The sequence below is a fragment of the Scyliorhinus canicula genome, chromosome 15, assembly GCF_902713615.1.
Source record: "Scyliorhinus canicula chromosome 15, sScyCan1.1, whole genome shotgun sequence".
Classification (NCBI taxonomy): Eukaryota; Metazoa; Chordata; class Chondrichthyes; order Carcharhiniformes; family Scyliorhinidae; genus Scyliorhinus; species Scyliorhinus canicula.
In genome coordinates this window covers 121,817,493-121,840,213 of record NC_052160.1, presented here as the reverse complement: position 1 = coordinate 121,840,213, position 22,721 = coordinate 121,817,493, and the positions used below count along the sequence as shown (strand labels likewise).

General features: G+C 46.9%; 1 protein-coding gene across 3 annotated transcripts in view; it reads right to left on the bottom strand.

The window, feature by feature from the left end:
* LOC119978730 (plexin-A2-like) overlaps positions 1-22,721 on the bottom strand; it is a 512,723-nt gene that overhangs the window by 276,421 nt on the left and 213,581 nt on the right. The window lies entirely within an intron of this gene.

Here is a 22,721-nt window from a genome sequence, read left to right as displayed (position 1 = left end):
CTCACAATGTACTGCCTTCCCACGCCATTTGGTAAATAAAAATACTCTTCATTACGCTACTTGATAATTACACTTCGAATAGGCTCATTTTTTCTTAATAAAATAATTAATTGAAATGCCGAAAGAAAATGAACAGCACAATCCATTTCCATCTCCCCACTGTGAATTTTCCCTCAGATTGCTTTCAATGCCTAGCAACTCCAAGCTAATCTTGGAAGAGAGTGGGGGCTGTAAATTAGTTAACCACTTTCACAAAGCAGCACAGAATGGGACCGTTGTAAAATCCCAATGTTACAGTGCTAAAACATTCACCTGAGGAAGGAGCTGTGCTCCGAAAGCTAGTGATTCAAAACAAACCTGTTGGACTTTAAACTGGTGTTGTAAGACTTCTTACTAAAACTTTTAGACTGTGTGAATTCAGACTTAACAATGAACGTGCTTAACAAACTTCTCACATTTGAATTTTATCTGTGTGTACAAAAGAATGTGGTACACATGTAATCTGTGCAATAACATCCCAAGAGCTGAGAGACCACCACATTTTAAGGTCAAGGCTTTGGGATGGAGGGATTTTGCACGCGTGATTGGGGGTGAAAGAGGAACCTGCCTTCCGACACAGGGCCACAGTGCTTCTTAAAACAGGACTGCACTGCCAGGGCTAGGCCGTCTGGGGAGCCCCATTGGGGTGTGCGGATTCCTCTTATATATGTTGGAGAGGTGAGGGGAGGGATTAGGGGGTGCTAGATTATTCCAGTGCAGGTAAGGTCGCCATTCAATCTCTGCGGAGCCAGCCTTGCCCACTCGATCAAGCCCCGCCCCACCAGAGTGATGACAGAAACCACGGGCGCAATTCTCCCAACGGGAGACAAAGTGCCGACGCCGGAGTGAAAACCGGAGTGCTTCACTCCGGCGTCGGAGGCCGCTCGCCGGGCCTTGGCGCCGTGTCAAAGCGGTACTGCGTAAATGACGCAACCGGCGGCGCTTAAATGACGTCACCCGCGACATGCGCGGTTGCTGTCCTCCCGCGGGCGCCCCGCAAGACATGGAGGAGGCTCAACCGTTAGAAACGGCGAGCGGCGATTCTCCGAGCGGCCTGTCGTAAAACGCGGCACGCCGTTTTGGGGGGGGGGGGGGGGTGGTGTGAGAATCGGGTGCGGGTGCGGGTGCTAGGGCGGCATGGCGGGAATCGCCCAGCACTCCCGCGATTCTCCCACCCGGCGTGGGGGGTCGGAGAATCGCGCCCCACGTCTCTCGGTTCTCTGGGCACCAGAAGCCTGAAAATTCGGCTTTGCACCTGGAGAGATTGACGCCGGTTTTCAGCCAGAACCCGACACTGACAAATGTTGAGAAAATTCCACCCATCAACTTAAGCAGGCTGGCATTTGTATCTCGAAATTACTAATTATCGTAACAATAATAAATAATTCTATCCTCTTTTACAAAACCATTCCACTGACATATTTTGGTATTGAAATTCATTCGGCGCCACACCGTGGAGAGGGCTAACCGGCAAAGACTGATTAGAAAACAATAAATTTGGTAGAAAAATTATAGCTCTGTACTGTCAGTAGCAAGCTGTATTTCGGCAATCGGTTTGATGCAGCTTTGTTCCAGTAGACCAAAACATTAGTTGGCCCAATTAAAAGGAGCTTTTAGCTGAAGTAATATAATACGTTTGGATGCTATAGAGGATTAAAGACAGTCATGCCCAACTACAATCAGCATTTGATAATGACAATGTACTTTCATAAATTATCACACAAGAACTTTGATTGAATTCCAGACCATGTTCTCTCTGCAACACTGATCATACTTATAGCATTTTTAATAAATTATCGTTTGGCCTCAGCTGAAATAATGTGTCTAATTCGGAGCACCACATTCTCAGGAATAATGTCAAGGTCTTGGTTTGGGTGTATGGGGATTGAGTAGAATGATACCAAGGACGAAGGGCTTTAATTCCATGGATACACAAACTGGGATTATTCTATTTCAAGTAGAGAAGGTTAGGAAATTAGTAAATAGATGTGTTCAAATTTCTTGGAAGATTTTGAAACAGCGAGTAAGGAGAAACTTTTCACTGGCAGGAGGATGATGGCTGAAATTTAAGGTAATGGACAAAGGGCCAGAGCAGAGATGGGGAGAAATCTTAATAGTGTATTCCAGATCTCATCAACACACGGCCTGAAATGATGGTGCAAGCAGATGTAATTGTAACTTTTCAAAAGGGAACTGAAATGGGGGAAAGAAATGCAGCACAATGAGAAAAAGGATAGGCAGGGACAGAAACGGCACATATAAAATGGCTTTATGTTCTTCCAATAAAACATACAGTTGTGCTTATTAAATGTGATATTTTGCACTTGCAAGTAATTCTGTCAGCACAACCGATAAAGGGCTTAATCAGCTAATTGGGGGTAAAGTCCCATAGCGAGCACAGTTAGTTATGTGTTCCTCAGTGCTCGCAGTGCCGAGGAAGACATGGCTGTACAACACTGGCCTCGGCGGAAAATGTGCATCCAAGGCCACACATAGCCTGTTTTGAGCTCTCCAGCGTAGCAAGAGATCCGAATGCCATTTTTAAATGGTATGCTGATCTCAGAGGCTCCCGAGGCGGCCCTAACCCCACCCCACCCAGTCTGAAGTATGGGAGGGTCGCTGCAGCCCCCCCCCCCCAGGCAACCCTTGTCCCCAAACACCAACGCAGGGGACCTCCAGCCCAGTCGCACAAAAAAATGCCAGCTGGCACCATAGCAGTGCCAACCTGGTGCCCTGAGTGCCCATGCAGCTGCCTGGGCACCTTTGCAGTGCCAGGCTGGCACCCAGGTGGCACTGCCAGGGTGACAGACAGCACTGTCAGGGCACCCAGGTGGCACCAGCAATGCAGCTGTTCCGTCTGGTCCCTGTTTGTTGGGGCCAGTGCTGAGAGCGCTCGCCTGAGATCTCTGACACGAAGGGGACGAATCTCAAAAGCCTTAGGTACCTCAGAAATCGTCACGAGACTAGCAGATTTGCCAAAAGGTGATCCTGCCCACAATGGGCAGGATTTACATCACAACATTTTGCGAGGTCGCATTGGATCGAGCGAGGCGTTGCGAGCTGGGTAGATCCCGGGAACGGGGCCGGTTTTAAATCGGCCATGTTGCGCCACGGCGAGCACCACGGGGCCTGTGAGGGGCGGAAGGAGGATCGAGCAGCACGGGCGTGCTCATTAGGTGACTGGCCCACGATCGGTGCCCACCGATCGTCGGGCCGGCATCTCTAAGAGACGCACTCTTTTCCCTCCGCCGCCCTGCAAGGTCAAGCCGCCATGTCTTGCGGGGCAGCGAAGGGGAAGACGGCAACCACGCATGCGCGAGTTGAAGCCGGCCAACCTGCGCACGCGCGGCTGACGTCACTTAGGCACCGCTGGCCACGTCATTCTCGGCGCGCCGCTTTGACGCAAGGGTCAAGGCCCGACGCCCGAGATTTACGCACCGCCGCTCCTAGCCCCCGGGTTTGGGGGGGGGGGGGGAGGAAGAAGAACGGGGGTCGAGGAGCGGCCTCCAACGCCGGAGTGAAACACTGCGGGTTTCACTCCGGCTTCGGCTGTTTCTCTCCGTTTCGGAGAATCACGCCCAAGATTTTTTCAGAAGACTAAACAAAACTTTTGAAATAATTTTCAGGCACCACAAGCAAGGATGAATGACGCAGGATATTATTTCTAAAATACTTTAACCACACAGAATTACAACTGGTGCACCAGTGCATTTTTATGGATTACACCACAAAGGATTCCACCATTCCTTCAAAGTACTGCATCCGCTGTCAGGAAAGTGGTCTCAACATCACAATTCTAAACACTTGGGCTACAATGATTTCATGCCTGATTCAGGCTAATTGATTCTCAAGATGCTTTTTGCATTCCGCTGTTTTTGTTTCTGAACGTTCTGTCCTTTTTCTAATGTGGTTTTACTGAGCTTGAGGTCTTGATGCATCTGACCACCGCATACTTATAAATATCTGTTCAACTTTCCACTAATGCTGGTCTGTATTTTAGTTCATTCCTGTGGTTTACAAACATTTATTTTTGCAAAAGGATCATTCTTCTCACTTTGAGAAAAGCAGAATCAAGAGTTCAACTCAGCTCTATGTAGCATGCAATACTGGGAGATTCAGCTTCTTGGAACAAATGGGGTTCATCATACAGTGCAAATGTCTGTTAATATCGGAGTCAAGATCAACAAGAGTCAAAGTTGAATGTACTTAATGGAAAGGCATATCATTTGTTAATTGAATTATGATATAGACAGTATGCTCATTTTCATAATATGAAGCACAATTAAACTCCAGCTCAGACAACATAGAAAACATAATTTATTAATATAATCTTCCAATTTGATTATGAAATGTTTTTTCTACTGTTTCTCTAGGTACCTGACCCTGGGGAGTGGGGGGGGGGGGGGGGGGGGAGAACGTTTGCCAAAAAGTGCATTAAATTACTTTGTGAAAACTCCATTTCTGTCTATATTCTGGCTACAATACAGCCTGGATTGCATTGCAACGGTACTACATATGGCAGGGCTGAGGTAACAGTAAGGAGGGAAAATAAACAAAAGAACAAAGCAAGATTTACACAACACTTTTTCATATCCTCAGGGCAACCCAGTTTAATCTACTTAATTCTTTGAAGTGCAGTCAATGTTATATAGACCAACACAAAAGCCAATTTGCACAAAGCACAGTCTCACAAAGAGCAGCAACAGAAATGACTAGTTAGTCTGCCTTTGGTGGCATTGTTGAGGAACAAATGTCATTCAGGGCACCAGTACATCTAATAATCCAGGGGGCATTTTAATCCACATGCACAAGCTCACAGTGCCTCAGTTTAACATGTCATCTGAAAGATAAAACCTTTGAAAATTGCAATGTACTGTCAACCAGAGAGGAATGCCAGCAGAGTATCAGACACGGCAACAGTCGATGAGAGCCGTAGCTCAAGAGTTGGAGGACGCTCGTGGCGCAGAGCCATTGGGAAAAATGGTGGATGGGCAACGTTTGCCGTCGACTGCCACATGGCCTGTAGAGCAGTAGATGGATTTCATTAAAAGAGAATTTTACCATCAATGAAAGAAAATGCAGGGAGACTGGTCCAGTGCGATTGAGGGAGCAGTAGTCCTCTTCGCGGGACTTTGGGTCGGGTGGAGAAGAGGTTGCAGGTACGATGATCCAAGAGGTGGAAAGGACTGTGTTGGACCATAGTGACTGGATCATTTCATTGGAGGCGGAGATGGCGATGCTGGGGAAGGTCAGGTGTTGCATGCTAGGGTGGACAATCAAGAGAATCGGTCCAGGCGGCAGAACCTGCAAATCATGGGCTTGCTGGAGAGAGGTGAGGGAACAAGTGCCACGGGTTATGTTGCGAGAATGTTCTGGAAGTTGATGGAGGAGAAGCTTTTCGACAAGACTCAGAGGTGACTCGTGCACATGGGTCCCAGAGACAGAGGCAAAGGGCTGGGGAGCTGCCTCGGGTGGTGATTGTGCGTATGCACATATTTCAGAAAAAATAAAAGATTCTGAGGTAGGCCAAAGAAAATTGGGACTGTAGCTGGGGGGGTGGGGGATTTGGATTTGGATCTACCAGGACATTGCAGCTGACCTGGACGGACGGCTGGGGTTCTATCGGGCCAAGGTGGCGCTCTTTCAAAGCAAGGTTCGGTTTGGGGTGTTGTACCTGGCCAAACTTTGGGTAACTTTTTAAAGGCTGCAATCATGATTTTCTGACATCAGATGAGGCCAACGAATTCCTCAAGGAGCATGGGTTAGGGGAGGCTAATGTTGGGACTTGTGTGGTTTATGTGTGGTTTATGACCTTACTTGTTTATGCCAGTTTTTGTTTTTAATGGAATGTTTTGTTTTTGTATATCTGTACTTTCCACTGTTGTGGTTTTGCAGTTAATAGTACCTTAAAACCGGGGGTGATGGAGCTGTTAGCGGAATTTGGGGGCTTCTCGGGCTATAAGTTAAATTTAGGCAAGAGTGAGGTATTTGTAGTACACCCGGGTGATCAGGAGGAGGGAATTGGGAGACTCCCATTTAAGAGGGCAGTGAAGAGTTTCAGATACCTGGGGGTGCAGGTGGCCAGGAGTTGGGGGACTCTCCATAAGCTTAATTTTACCAGGCTGGTGGAGCAGATGGAGGAGGAATTTAAAAGGTGGGACATGGTACCGCTATCGTTGGGTAGAGTGCAGTCCGTCAAAATGACGGTTCTCCCGAGGTTCTTGTTCCTTTTTCAGTGTTTGCCCATCTTTATCCCTAGGGCCTTTTTTAGAAGGGTGACTAGCAGCATCATGAGCTTTGTTTGGGCGCATGGGACCCCGAGGGTGAAGAGGGTCTTCTTGGAGCGGGGTAGAGATGGGGGGGGGGGGGCTGGCGTTACCCAATCTCTCGGTGTATTATTGGGCGGCCAATGTGTCGATGGTGCGCAAGTGGATAATGGAGGGGGAGGGGGCAGCATGGAAACGGATGGAGAGGGCGTCCTGTGGAGATACAAGCCTGGGGGCCCTGGTAACGGCGCCGTGGCCGCTCCCTCCTACGAGGTATACCACGAGTCCGGTGGTGGCGGCTACCCTCAAGATTTGGGGGCAGTGGAGGCGACATAGGGGAGAAGTGGGGGGCTCGATGGAGGCTCCGTTAAGGGGGAACCATAGGTTCGTCCCGGGGAACATTGATGGTGGATTTCAGAGTTGGCACAGAGCGGGCATCAGACAGCTGAGGGACCTGTTTATTGATGGGAGGTTTGCGAGCCTGGGGGAGTTGGAGGAGAAATTTGGGCTCCCCCCGGGGAACATGTTCAGGTATCTGCAGGTAAAGGCATTTGCTAGGCGGCAGGTGGAGGGATTCCCTTCGCTTCCTGCGAGGGGGGTGAGCGACAGGGTGCTTTCGGGGGTCTGGGTCGGAGAGGGGAAGATATCTGATATCTACAAGGTTATGCAGGAGGCGGAGGAGGCATCAGTAGAGGAGCTGAAAGCTAAGTGGGAGGGGGAACTGGGGGAACAGATCGAAGACGGCACATAGGCTGATGCTCTGGAGAGGGTTAATTCTTCCTCCTCGTGTGCGCGGCTTAGCCTCATCCAATTCAAGGTGCTGCACCGGGCCCACATGACTGGGACGAGGATGAGTAGGTTCTTTGGGGGTGAAGACAGGTATGTCAGGTGCTCGGGGAGTCCAGCGAACCATGCCCATATGTTCTGGGCATGCCCGGCACTGGAGGAGTTCTGGAAAGGGGTGGCGAGGACGGTGTCAAGGGTGGTGGGATCCAGGGTCAAGCCAGGATGGGGACTCGCGATTTCTGGGGTTGGGGTGGAGCCGGGAGTGCAGGAGGCGAAAGAGGCCGGTGTGCTGGCCTTTGCGTCCCTAGTAGCCCGGCGAAGGATCTTGCTACAATGGAAGGATGCGAGGCCCCCAAGCGTGGAGACCTGGATCAAAGACATGGCGGGTTTCATTAAGCTCGAGAAGGTCAAATCCGCCCTGAGAGGGTCGGTACAAGGGTTCTTTAAACGGTGGCAACCTTTCCTCGACTTTCTGGCTCAACGATAGGGTACAGGGACAGTAGCAGCAGCAACCCGGGGGGGGGGGGGGGGGGGGGGGGGAGGGGGAGGGAAAGGGGGGGGGCGGACGATGACTATGTTTGTTTATTTAATTTTAATTTATTTTTAAGTTCTTTTGTTGTTCATTGGGGTTGGGGGGTGGGGGGATGGGATACATATGGTCTGGGGGTGTTACAGTTATTATGGGTTATTTTGTTGCATTTCATTGTTTGTCGTTATGTTTTATATTTTCTGTAAAAAATTCCAATAAAATTATATAAAAAAAAAAAATAGTACCTTAAAAATGCGAAAGGTGCATATAACAGTGGGCTTCCAGTCGGTTGTTTTCTGTGGGCATTGAGGTATCGAAGGGGGGGGGGCGGTGTGGAGCAAGTAGAGTGCGGGGATGGGTAATTGGGGTAAGATCCTTTGCTCGGACCTCCAGGTGGGACTCGCCATGCTAGGTGATTGGAAGTAGTGGGGGGTGGGGGGTGGGGGGGGGGGGGGGGGGGGGCTGATTGATGGGTTGGTGCCGCACTTGGTTAATTTGGTTGGGACTTGGTGAGGGCGGCGGGGATGGCCATTTTGAGTGGCCCAGGGTGAGTGAAGGGAGGGATGGCAGGCCCGGGTTTGGGTTCAGTGATGATGGCAGATTGTAGCAGAGGGGAAGGTCAAAACCCCCCCCAGTAAGGATTGTAACATGGAATGTGCGTGGGCTAAATGGTCCGATTAAACACTCACGGGCTTTTTGCGCACCTAAAGAATTTGAGAGCAAATGTGGCTCTCCTGCAGGATGCACATCCACAGGTGAAGAAGCACAGGTGGTTTTGGTGAATGTATATGCACCCAATTGGGACAACACAGACTTGTGGACATTGCAGCTTTCAAGTGGCTGAAATGACAGTGGGCACATGTCAATATTACAATAGCTTAGCAAGCTGGTGCTAACAGAAAAAATATTAGTCAATGGTCAGCTCTCGACTGTCTCAAGAGGGAACAGCATCTGAAAATCACCATCTCACCAATCGCCAACTCACATTTATAAATAATGCAGAGACATCATCTCCTACTGAGCCCCAATAGGCCTTCAGACATCAGAACAGAGTGACCCATTAGTCTACAGCATACACTCAAAAGCTCCATGTTCGTAATGTCCTCACAGAGAGCGGCTCAGTAGGATCAGCATTTGATTATTTACAGGCACTCAAGACCCTGTATTCACTGACAGATTGCCAAGTTTATGTCCTGCGTTACTATGGCATTTGGGAGAAACGTGGCCCAGTCAGTATTGATACAGCAATTAATGCCAACTTCTTCCCTTCATAGATCCTACTGAGGACTTGGAGATATGCCAAACCATCGCATTCGTAGCATCACAATCCTCAAAGTTATCCAGCTCACAAAAGGCCAATCCTTTCTATATATCCTTAGTCAATGAATGCAGAGTCCTGCAACAAATTCCATAGAGTTGTGCACTGTGCCTTTACAGAAGAATCCTGTAAAGCACCACGAGGAATCTGTTAAGGAACAAAGTAAAATCCTCACAGGGAAGTAGACAACTTCATCACGATGAGCACACACCTCTGACATCACACACTCATTCCTTTCTTGCACGCATGTCTTTTTATTTTAAATTTTAAAGTACACAATTATTTTTTTTCCCCAATTTTGGGGCAATTTAGCATGGCCAATCCACTTATCCTGCACATCTTTGGGTTGTGGGGGCGAGGCCCACTCAGATGCTGGGAGAATGTGCAAACTCCACACGGACAGTGACCCAGGGCCGGGATCGAACCCGAGCCCTCAGCGCTGTGAGGCAGCAGTGCTAACCACGGTGCTACCATGCTGCCCTCTTGCAGGCATTTCTAATGTCACCAAAAGAAACAAACTTCTATCGTTCAACGGCATACACGGGGAGAGTGGGAACTAAAAAAGAAATTGTCCTGGTGGATTGACTGCGACTCCCTGGATGAAAGAGCAGAGCAGTTCAGAAGCACGCATACCTGTTGTTTTTACTGAGCCCTCTCCAGTAAGGGATTAAGATTCTTAAGGGGCTGGTTTAGCTCACCAGGCTAAATCGCTGGCTTTTAAAGCAGACCAAGCAGGCCAGCAGCACGGTTCGATTCCCGTACCAGCCTCCCCGGACAGGCGCCGGAATGTGGCGACTAGGGGCTTTTCACAGTAACTTCATTGAAGCCTACTCGTGACAATAAGCGATTTTCATTTTTCATTTCATTTCAAGATTCTATTAGTCTAGGATTTTGTATAAAATGGCTAGGTTAAATTGACTAAGACTTTCAGTGCTGATGACAGTCTGATGGTCATGTGTGACACCCCTGTGGACTCTAACCCTCCCATTACCTGATGCCCTTAACAGTGTGTGAACTGGAGCGAGTAGAAATTTCACTTATCCTGGTAGAGCACTTCAGGTCATTCATTCCTTTCTGCACTCCAGGGTGGCGCTTTTGTTTTGTCTCTCATAGTTGCTGACCGTCCCAGCAACCGCCTCCCAACCGGCAGAGTCAGGTGGGAGGACCTGCTGTTCCCATCCTGAGGAATGATGACCTCTTGCCTTTCCTGGATGGCCTGGAGGCGAATCCCTCGGAAGGCCTCACTTAACTGTAGAGCAGAGGGCTTGGCTCTTTCAGAAGGCATGAAGAACCTGAACAACACAACCCCTTAAGCTGCAATGAGCGAATGTGTGTCCTGGTGCTGTTTAAATATGGGGACAAGACCTTCGATCATGCGATAACAGTGGTGCGGATGAATCCCCGTCATCCCACCATCAGATTCGCCAAGCTCCTTACTGATGCGTAATTAATGAGCTGAAAAGTGGATGATCAAAGTGGATGATCGCCGGGGTTCATCAGACCAGCTGCTGAGCAGCAATCACACCAACTCATTCATCCACCACGACACTTCCGTCTCCAGAATGGAAAATTCTGCCCAAATTGCTTTAATAAATACATCTTGTAAATTACATTCCTACATAGCCAGGTTACGACTGAGTAATGGGAGGAAGTAGAGAATTTTGCATTTCAATTGTTTTATTGGCAAACTTACTGCAATTCATTTTCCCTGGTCCAGCATTGTAAATAATGTGTAATTTTATCTCGAGTTCCACTAAAACTTGCAGCAGATATATTCCTGGCTTTGAATAATTAAAGATATAATTAAATATGCAAATTAATTGGGTTGGAATTATTGATTTAAAGGTACTTATTTGTAGAAACATTCAGTTCAGCATTAGCACACAAGAATCTTCTTTTGAATAGGCATTTTGGATAAAGCGTAATTTTGCTGACACATATTTTTAAATGTTGCAAAATGAGATGTCCGTTCACTTTGGGGAAGGAGTCACTGAATATAGTTGAGGAAATAGATAGATTTCTAGACTCTAAACCGCATCAAGGGGAGCGTGGGAGTATGGCTTTGAGATGGAGAATCAGCCATGATCCAACTGTGATTTCCACTTACTGGCTGTCTTGCAGGCACTAAACCCATCTTTATAGGACTTATAAAAATATATATATTTTAAGATGAGAGATAACACAGCAGATGTTCAATCATGGAGTTTGATGTTGAACACTATGTAAACATTGAGTCCAACGTATACAGGAAGTGATATGGCATTTGGAATTTGCTACTCAACAAACTATTCAAAGCCTCAACATTACTACAGAGCAGGTTCAAGTGGCTGAATGACCTACTCCTCTTATTTTCTAATTTTTCTAGCGCCATAATTTAATTTAAAAAATTCTAAGGGGCTACTTAGCGTGGCCAATCCATCTACCTTGCACATCTTTGGGTTGTGGGGGTGAGTCACACGCAGGCATTGGGCGGGGGGGGGGGGGGGTGCAAACTTCACACACACTGTGACCCAGGGCCAGGATCGAACTAGGGTCCTTGGCGCCATGACGCAGCAGTATCTGTTGCCATAACTTCACAAAGCATTTGGTTTTAGAATAGTTCAATGGAAACTGCAGAGTGTGACCACCGGTCTCTGTCTGCAATATCCCTCGAAAAGAAATTGATAATCAGGTCAGTGAGATTTCCACACAAAATGTTCATTCCCAGACTACAGAGCAATTTTACATCAATAAACATGAAGACCAGGAACAGTGGAGAAACACAATTAGGATCCAGGTACCCTATTTTCCAAAGTTTAGGGTTGCATAACGTTTTGACTTTCAGAAGCAGCAAGTACAACTGTCCAGTGTCAGAGCATTACTAATTTGTTTTGCCCCGAATGTTTCTTCTGTTGAAAGGGCTCCCGTGGTAATCTCACACAGCTGCAGGGGAACCTGAAAATGCTATTTCATTCCACTACCAGGCAGTTACCGAAAGGGGTCGGGTCATTTTGCTGGCAGGCAGCTGGCACACATGAAAGACACTGTCAAGACATGCCTGCTCACGGGCCACCCAACCCCATGGAGCCTTGTTCCAGGAAACTGAAACGCTTTGAAATGTGCATCCAAAAAAAAAGTTTCAAGAGGGTTAGAGGTTGCTTGGAAAATAGTAGGAATTCAAGAAACAAAACTGGCTAACTTGGGACTGTTGTTTTCACAATGGCTGACATAGCACATGTCCACAAACTTCAGATTGTATTAAGGCTGGGGCTTTGAAGAGTTTGTTGAGGAGCAAATTGTCACTTCCTGTGTGTGTTGAAACTTTTAAATAATGCTCAACGTTGAATTTAATCATTAAACACGTGTTGCATTATCTCTCATCTTAAAATTGTTTTTTTTTTTTAAACAGTCTGGGTTCAGTGCCTGCAACGCAGCCAATAAGTGGAGATTATATTTGGATTTTTCTTATTATTTAAAAAAAAAGGTTACATCATCCCAGACTGATGATTGAGAAATTGAGTTCCAATTAAAATGTGGAATGCTTTTTCAATTAATTTTTTCCCTGTGTTTTCCCCTGAAGATTTCATGTTTCCATAGATCCCATTTTAGATTGAAAGGCAGACAAATGAGCCATGGGCATCTCCATTACCTTGACACCAAAGCAGTCTACATTCAGCTAACAGCACACTTGCTGGGCATTGATGTTATGAAGGGAATTTAACTAATTGTAAATGTGACTCTCAAAACGTGGAGTCAGAAAGCCTTGATAAAGTACTTCAGTAGACTGATTACAGAATTGAGAGGCCAACATCTGACAAAAACCGAAATGTAAATGAGTACCTAAATGAGATCTGAAGAGTATTTGTATGTCATAAGATAGATCAACTGGCAAAATCTGTTCAGTGTATCCATGTGCTAATGCAGTCAGAAGCAAGGAAACAGAGCAGTAAATCTTCACACAGCAAGTCCCTACATTGATTATGTTGCTTCAAGGAGGACTTTAAAAATTTAGCTGCACCATCTCTGGTTTTGCATTAGGAAGCACAAACAAGGCAAGTAGAAAAAAATCAATACTAATATTAAATATATGGAAAAAAATACATCTGGTAGCTATATAATGGAGAGCTAAAGATTCCGTTCAAGCAATTCCACACCTGTGTTTGGCGGTGTGGAAGAGCATTTGCGGTCTTCTCTCTGACGCACAGGTCTGGAGGCTCTCAGGAAGATGCAAAGGGAGCTGAGAATTGATGCTGCGATGCTCAGGAAAAGACTGTGTGAGGAATATATGTGGTGGAACACTAATTCACTCTGCTTTCGTTGTCAGTAGTTTTCAATGTTAGTGAAAGAACACGTGGGCGTTGAAGCTGACAAAACACTTCTTGCTTCAGGGCACAGTCTTACTGCTGAAGAGACCAAACCGACTGGCCACGCCTCCACTTTTTCTTGGTTCATCTGTGACCTCAGCTTCTTAGCTTGGCCCTACTCGACAGCTGGCCACAAAACGCGACTGCATAGCCAATGGCAGCTCTTTAGAGACCAGCGCAATGGTGAATTGCTGGCGACAAATCTTAAGCACTTCTCTCTATTGCCGTCGGCGGTTGGAGACATGTACGTGGAGAGTTGTGAGCCAGACCAGGTGATGATTCAATGGTGCAGAGCAAACAAAGCTTGCCAGGAAAAGTAGCAAGGTTCATGCACCTAGAGAGGACCCAGTTTGAGAAGTGAAGACAGGGGCCACAAAGTGGACCTTTTGAATTTGCCTTTTAAAAAGGCCCCCTTATGCAGACTAGGATTCCGAACTCCTGGGGTGGGGTTGCGAGCCACAACCTTTTAAAAACCTGGCCCAACACTAAGAAAATACAGAGGCGTAGGACCTGCCTATCTCCACAATGGAGAAAGTTAGAACAGGAGTGCCCGAAGCATCTTTTGAATGCACTCCCAAAAATCAGAGTTGAGAACGGGTCAGGCATCCCAGAAATCCATTTTTAAAGGGCTCCCCCCTGTTATTCCAGGGCGGTGAAAATCCAGGTCCCCATTTCCAAAAATGATTTTCTTATGTCCCGGAATGTCCTGCAGTCCACAGTAGCCTGACATGCTTCAAAAGTCGGATGGAATTATAGGAAAGGCATCAGTTTGACATGTTAATGACAACTGAAGAGAACTGCACAGTTCAGGTAGGGCACAGTAATTCTGATGGAGACTGCCTAATATACTCTCATACTTAAGAGCCTGAAGCTAGTTTGCCGACCATTTGATGCAAAGGAATTACTCAAATCAGCATAGTAAATTCCATCTGGGGAAAACTGCTATTCAGGCCACATGGTTCCAATTCACTTCACAATAAAACCAAGGAAAGTAGAATATACTTAAATATATAAAGATTCATTCTAATCAAATTTATCAGAAACACGTGGCTAACAGCATTAGGGGTTACAGACTGAAGGTTCTGTATTTTAATGGAAAGCAAGCTTTAGGAGAAAAGTGGAAGCAAATATGAGCTGGTTAGAGTCTGTAGCTAATGGATAAATGAGCATGTATAAGTGCTAAGTTGTGCAAAGCTGATGGTTACAGGTTGGATTCTCAGGCTGTGCTGAAGTAGATGATTTCACGAAGGTGGTGACTGAGGCATTGCAGATAACCTCAATGCACCCAAGGTAGGGAAAGGGTGATATTTAGCTCAGGCTTCCCACTTTGAATCATGCCCTAATGGAATATGCACGTAAGGCATGCATCAAAGGAGAAGCTTGACGATGATGGTTTCCATAATAAAGCTGCCTGCTGGCACTGGTTATCCAGGGTGAAGCAAGAATGTGGGAACTTGGAAAAAAGTACAAGAGGGCTCCCAAATGTCAATGGAACGGTATCCCAGCAGGCAGTGGCACACTGAGTGGAAGAGTTCAAGAAAGGGGAGAAAACAAAGAGCAACATTTTGCTGCAGGATGTCCTACTGAAGCAACAACATACCTTGAGTCAACTTGCAGGCATGCAATGCAGGCATGGGATCACTTAAATAGCAAATGCATGAAACAGGGGCCTGAATTCTCCTCCTCATGCCACCGCAGTGGAGATACCGTCGAGGTAGAGAATCCAGCATTGTGAAGATAATGAGATCCGCGCTTGTGAGGGCCACGAAGAATCCAGCACGCGTTTGTGGAGTCAAACAGGAAGTCACTTTATTTACAACAATACATACACAGGGCCAGTAGTCCCCTCTCTAGCCAGTACCACAATGGCGAGCTCTATTTATACAGCTGCGCTGCTAATGATTGCCCCACCACCACCCTCATTGGGGGAGCTCATATTCCCCAATTAACATGGGGTAACCAATTGTCCCAGCCAATAGGACAGGTTGTAACAGCACCCATTTCCGATGCTCGTGGTATCGAGGTTTGCACCCTGTGCTTCTTAATGGTCCATTTGCATCCATGTGTGGCAGGCATCATATTCTCCAGGCCGTCTTGATTCTCTGGTCCTCTGAGTTATCTGCTGTCAGTATCTAGCTGACCACTTCAAAATGACTCGACCGTGACAGGAGGTGAATGGGAAGCACTTAATTCTGTCTGAAGTGATCCAGGCACTGTCAATCAAAGCTTAATGTGTATAAAGACTGGTCAGAGTTACTCAAGCGTGAAGGGAAATGAATGGAAAAATACTGACAACTGGGAGTGTGTGGAAGCTGTCAATCACATCCCAGTAACATCAACATCAAACAGAAATGAATGAAAAGCTTGCAGATCTGAGCGGGTTAAACCCAGCTAACTGGTTTTCTCTTTCCAGGGATTGACAGGTGCTGTTTCCTTTGCCTGAACTAGCAGGTGTATTGCCCAGGTGAGTGTTAAAGCAGATATTTTTTTCCCACTGCCTCGGTTTGGACTGCTCTCTAGCTTGCAGACAGCCAGACAGGGGTCTCTCTTCTGGGGGGCTTCTTGACGGGGATCACCTTTCGGTCTCCCCCACACTGGGGGGGTGGGGAATGAATTGCAGGACCTCGCTATCGAACCACCCACCCAAACTGGCATGCCTAAGGATTGGGATGGGAGGGTAAAACAGGCGCAATTCAGCTGCGGCAGACAAACGTTGTCTCTCAAATGGAGAATTTAGCCCGGGATTTTAAACCTTTGCCACACTATATATGTGCACATGGCTGTACTTGCTCTTCAGGGGGAGAAAAAACAAAAGACTTTGAAAGTTTCTCATTTTGCAGCAAACAGGTGAAGTGAGGCGTTAAACGGATGACCACCCACCAGAATAAAAGATTGCACTCGTAAAATTCTAAATCTGCACAACACCAAACTACACAACAGACTCAAGGATCCTTGCAAAAACCAGAGCCGGTTTATAGTACATCAGCACCATCAAGCAAGGCTCGTTATTGTAATGGATTTCACAAAAGGTTTATCAAAAAGCATTTACAGCAGATACAACTGGTAATTACTACACCCTTTAAAATTATTAACAGCTTTGTTCAATTTCACTGGAAATGGAACCGATCTCCAGTGAGGAAAGGTATTATGGACTGGTCATGAGGAAATGCTTTTTTTTTAAACAAAGGCAATAAAAGCATCACAATTTGCTGTTCTTAAATGAACTAACTGGCACAATAACAGATAATTCCAAAAACACAGTCAGACGGTCCAAACACAGAGCTCACTTTTCTCTATTCAGAGTCTGATGGATCTGTGTATATTGTCAACATGCTTCTACTCTTATTCCAAGAATTGGAGTTGTTTTTGTTGAAAACCTCTGGAGCGTCTGGCAAGCTTAGATTAGGAATTTATGGAGAAAGGGCATTGTACTGGAATGTCATAATTCAAAATTCTGCTCAGGGAGATATCTATATTATTAATGAGCTCTCATTTTTTCTAAGAAGGAGGAAGTCCAGGTGAAAGGCCTATTGTGCAGAACACCACCTACGTTGAAACGTGTGGGGCAGGAAAAAAGATGAATCTCAGCTGTGATCATGTCAAGTTTGAATTTGAAACACCTGTAAATGAGGGGCTGGTTTAGCACAGTGGGCTAAATGGTTGGCTTACAATGCAGAACAATGCCAGCAGCGCGGGTTCAATTCCCGGCCTCCCCGAACAGGTGCCGGAATGTGGCGACTCGGGGCTTTTCACAGTAACTTCATTGAAACCTACTTGTGACAACAAGCAATTATTATTATGTTGAAGAGAGATGACAGAGAGTGGTAAGGAATCCTTTAGAGAAAGACAAGAAAGAGCTGCAGGATTGGGCATTCGGCCTTTTAAAGCCTGCTCCAGGAATCAGCATAGGATTATGTTCCAGCAAACAACATAGGATTATGAATAATCTTCAACTTCAATCCCACCTCCCCATATCATTCCTTCAATTTGCTGACCACCAAGAGGCCTAAAAATCCATCAATCTCAGTCTCGAATATGTTCAGCAACTAAGAATTCATTTCCTTCTGTGGTAGAGAAGTCCAAAGATCCACTGTTAATTGTGGAAGTTCAGGTTAAAAATATAGCGGCGGAGGGCACTGGTTCGATGATTGTTTGAGCATATGTAAAGAGAGATGTGTTACCACTGATGGAGGAGCAGAGTTAAGAGCTAGACACTGAATATCTGTGAATCAACCAAAAGTAAAAAGCATTGTGAATCTGTGGAATTCCCTGCCCAGTGAAGCAGTTGAGGCTACCTCGTTAAATGCTTTTAAGGCAAAGACAGATAGATTTTTGAACAGTAAACAAATTAAGATGAGCGGCTGGATAAGTGGAATTGAGTCCACATAAAAATCAACCATGATCTTATTGAATGGAGTGGACATCATCCATTGGATGGACAGAAAACATTTCAACCTCAACCGGTTGAAATCTAAGAAGAAACAACACTGACATTGCTCGTGAAACTTCAGTATGCAGATGACATTGCCATCTCCACTCCCTCAGATGAGAATCCAAAGCCATGCTTTACACCTTCGTGGAAGTGTACCAAAGAACCGGTCCCCGTCTCAACCTCAAGAAGCTTCAAGCCGCCACAGGGTAAGATCTGGTCTCTTCCCCCATCACGATCAACATAGAAACTCTACCAAATGTGAAACTTTTCCCATAGCTGGGGAGCCACCTCTCCTTTAAAGCAGAGATCAAACATTGCATCCAATCTTTGACAATGGTGACATCCGTTCTGACACCAAGATCCTAGTGTATGGCAGTCACCATTCCAACTCTTCTGTACGGCTCAGAACTACCACTAGACCCTGGAAAGGTACCATCAGTGCTGTCCGAAATGGATTCTCTGCAACAGAGGGAGCACAGGCATACTAACATCAGCATCTTTGAAGGAGCCAAGAGTACTGGTATTGCGGCCATAATCATCCAAAACCAACTCCGCTTAGAATACCAGAGTCCCGACTGTCAAAGCAAACCTTCTTTGCCAAGCTCAAGGAAGGCTTCTGAGCAAGAGCAGGACAAAGGAAGCTCTTCAAAGCCACCTTGAAGGCTTACCTCAAGCAATCTAATATAGACATCTTTGCTCAGAAGAGGCCTACTTGGAGGAACCTCCTGAATGAAGGGACACAATTCTTCAAGGACACCCGACAGCAAGAGGCGGCCCGGGAAAGGAGCCTGAGAAAGGAATACACGTGACCTAGAATCCAAGGATCGATCACGCCTCCCGGAAACACCTGCTAAGTGTACGGTCAAAGATGCGAGTGATTGCCAAAGACTGCTTAGTTTGGCTTCACTTGCCAAAGATTTGGTTAATTATGTGCGTCACTTATCTTGATCTTGCTCCTCCTCTTTAATCATTCCACAAAATGTCACTATAGTCATTGCAGTTGCACATTAAATGAAATCTCTGTATGAAACGTGCAATATACAAGTATGGAAATATTGTAGATTATGTGCACACTTTTGAGGTTAATGGAGAAAATTTATCAACTGAACATTTTAACTACAAGAGAAATTGGGCCACAGAAAGAATATTTTTCAATTGAACAGCACCATAAATATTTATTCTCATCATATCTTACCCAGCTTTATTTCTCTTTGCATATTTTTCTATTCGCCATTCTCCTGGGTATTAAAATGAAAGCATGGTTTGTTCTGGATTTGGTAAGCAAACGAGAGAAACAAACTCATGTGTAGGAAGGATGGGTTAAACAGATTGTTTCCGTGCTGAAAAATTGTATTTCATTCGATCTTTTTAAGAAACATTTTTCGTAGTTTTTGCAGTTTTCATTGTTGCTCGCCATTTCACAGCACTCCTTTGATGGTTTGACCGTAAAACCACAACAAGAAACTAACCAATAGTGGTCTATGAGAGAGTTTACAAGCTCATTTTAAACTGGGGTGGAATTCACCCACTGTAGTCATATTAGATGGGTACTGACTCCAGTGACGATGCCCTGTTCAAACTGCACACTCGGATGCAGGAATGTGCTGTGTAGAACAAATGCTGAGGGGTGTGGCATATATTAAACCGTGGAAAAATAGAATCATGTGAGATGAGGGTTACCCGCTCAGAGGTCAGACAAATTGTTTTAGCATGAAATCTACAAAGGGTAGACTCCTTTGTACAAGGCAATTTAAGAAATGCAACATTTAAGTTAGTCATCTTTCCAATGCGTAGATACACACATCATTCCTATTCAAAGGCAGTGCAATAGCACAAGAAAAGGTGCGTGCAGCTGGTTAAAAGGGGAACACGCAAAGGAGTTTGCTGAATCAATGTTGGACTGGTTGAAGTGCTTTGTTGCAGCCCTGGTTCTGTACTTACACGGACAGTTAGAGCAGTAAACATGTCGGGAGTGACGCAAGGCAAGGGAAATCTGGTTTATAGGATATAAGCAGATTAGTCCATTTCACTGACACCCATGATTATAGAGCTGACACACAGCATGAGAATCCCCATGCTCTATGTCACTCTGTCAAATCCCTTTTTTCTGAAAAGTGAGAGCACAATGCCGAAGCCCTGAATTTCAGGTATTATAATAACCACAGGAAGGTAAATTAATTAGGTGACACTTATCCTTGAATAGATATGTACAATTTCACTCAGTCTTATACTGTACTAGAGCTTTTCCCAGTTGGTACATGAGGCATAGTAAAGTAAGTAAAGTCGCCATAGAATCATAGAATTTACAGTGCAGCAGGAGGCCATTCAACCCATCATGTCTGCACCGGCCCTTGGAAAGAGCACCCTACCCAAGCCCACATCTCCACCCTATCCTCGTAACCCAGTAACCCCACCCAACCTTTTTGGACACTCGAGGGCAATTTAACATGGCCAATCCACCTAACCTGCACATCTTTGGACTGTGGGTGGAAACCGGAACACCGGAGGAAATGCACGCAGGCCCGGGGAGAACGTGCAGACTCCGCACAGACAGTGACCCAAGCGGGGAATAGAACTTGGGACCCTGGACCTGTGAAGCAACAGTGCTAACCATTGTGCTACCGTGCTGCCATGGACCCAGATGGCCATAGGTTGCTTTACCCTTTGAGGGGAGAGTTGACTGGCAAAGATTTAACCTGAGGACCAACACACCACAGGCAAGGGGGCAAGGTTGAGAAGGCAGGGCCTTCATGAATAACCTCAGCCCAAATCGCTTTACTCACTATTCATTTCTGTCAAGAGATGGCTAAAGTATTTCCATACGAATCTGAACTGGCTTCAGAGCACGAAGCGGAGTGAAAATAGACAACAGTGAAGAATAGAGGAAGGGAGTCTTGACAAGACAGTCACTTTCCTAGAAATATTAGAAACTGTTCATAACCACGAAGGGGCTGTTCTGCAACAAGTGCAACTCTCTAGTTGCAAAAAGACAAGCTAAACCACGATGACGGAGCAATTTATTTTGACCAAGTTTTTTGGAATTTCACCAGATCACGTGAGCGAGAGACATGAGCGAAGTTTGTGCTATGCGCTCTCAGTTAATGAAAACAGGCCAGTTGCTAGGAAATTCTTGGCTGCTCATTGAATTGAAAGGTGAGGCATTGTATGTCGGGAATCACCGACTGCATTGAAGGGCAGCCTGTACCTCCCAAAAACAAGGCACTCTTTGACTGCATATAATTCTGTTATGAACATCAGGAACAACTGGTGAAGTAAGAGCCTCCAGACTCGCAGGTAGAATTTTAAGAGAGGCGAGCAATCCGCATTTGCCATCACAGGAATCAGTGGCTAACACGCAGCCACTGACTCCTCTGCAATTTAACGCTCACTTAAGCATCGATTGGCATTGGACAGAACCTCCTTCCTCGGGTGGGCAGAGGTCCTGCCTGCGAGAGCCATAGGCCAATCTCCAACCCAGCCAGACACAGCACAGCAGTGGTCAGAAGCAGAACTGCAACACTCTGCCTGGGACTATGTCCCAGGACCTTCGAAAAAGATAAGTCCCGGGGACAGGAGGGAATGGGGATGCCTGGGTGGGGTGGGGACATCTCGGGCGTAATTCTCCGCTCCCGCGATAAATCGGGAACGCCGTCGTGAACTCGGACGAGTTTCACGACGGCCTCGGAGGCCACTCCTCTCACCTTATTCGCCCCCACCCGGGGGGCTAGGAGCGGCGCTCCGTAACTCTCGGCCGCCGGGCCTACGGCGGCGCCTAAGTGACGTCAGCCACGCATGCGCAGGTTGGGCGGTTCCAACCCGCGCATGCGCGGCTGACGTCATGACGGCTGTCAGCTCAAACCCGCGCATGTGCGGTTGCCGCCTTCCCCTCCGCTGCCCCGCAAGACGTGGCGGCTTGATCTTGCGGGGCGGCGGAGGGGAAAGAGTGCGTCACTTTGAGACGCCGGCCCGACGATCGGTGGGCACCGATCGCGGGCCAGTCCCCTCCCGAGCACGGCCGTGGTGCTCACTCCCCTCTCCGCCCCCCACAAGCCTCAAACCAACATTTGGCGCCCATGTTCACAACGGCAACGACCAGGTGTGGTTGCCGCCGTCGGAAACGGCAGGCCGCTCGGCCCATCCGAGCGGGGGGTGGGAGAATCGCGGGGGGCGCCAGGGAGGCGTTTCGTGAGTCGCCCGGCCCTCCCGCGATTCTCCCACCCGGCATGGGGAGCGGAGAATTCTGCCCCTCCTTCCCGAGATGGGGGAAAAGTGAAAATATTACTTTCCCGACCACACCCCCCTCCGAACCTGCTCCCTCCCCCTATAAATTGAGGCTTGTTGGGATACAGCCCTTAAGCAGTGATTTAAGGGCACAAATAGGTGAATAGGTGGGTTTCTTGCCTGAAGCCTACCCGCCCAAGGGCAAAATCGTGTCTGGGTTTGGGCAGGCAGGTTCCTGGGCGGGAGGGGAGAAATCCCATCCAATTAATTTTACACTCCCCCGAACCCCCCCCCCCCCCAACATCACCCTCAGACCCCACCTTGGGGAGAGCGTAAAATTCTGCCCCATATATTTGACATCCTTATGTAGGGTATCAGGAGGAGGAAGCTGTCCTTTCCCAAGACGAGTGTTTTTTTTTCCATTCACTGGATGTGGGCATCCCTGGATCGGCCAGAATTTATTCCCCATCCCTAATTGTCCTCGAGAAGGTGGCAGTGAGCTGCTTTCTTAACCAGCATGGACTGCAGCTGTTCAACTAGAGCAGCGTCATTGGAAAAATATGATTAGACAGGTCAATCTCTGCAGAGTTCGATCAAGGTACAAGCTGCAATCTGGGAAAAAGGTTAATGACCCGAGTAGAGTCGTTGAGCCAAGACCCCTAGCGCTTACCCCTGTTATACTCTTACTCCACCTGCAGCAACAATCCGCACACACCTTTCCTCCCCTGCTTCCCGTCTGTTAGCTTCAAGTACCTTACACACTTCATTGAACCCCTTCCACTGGCTC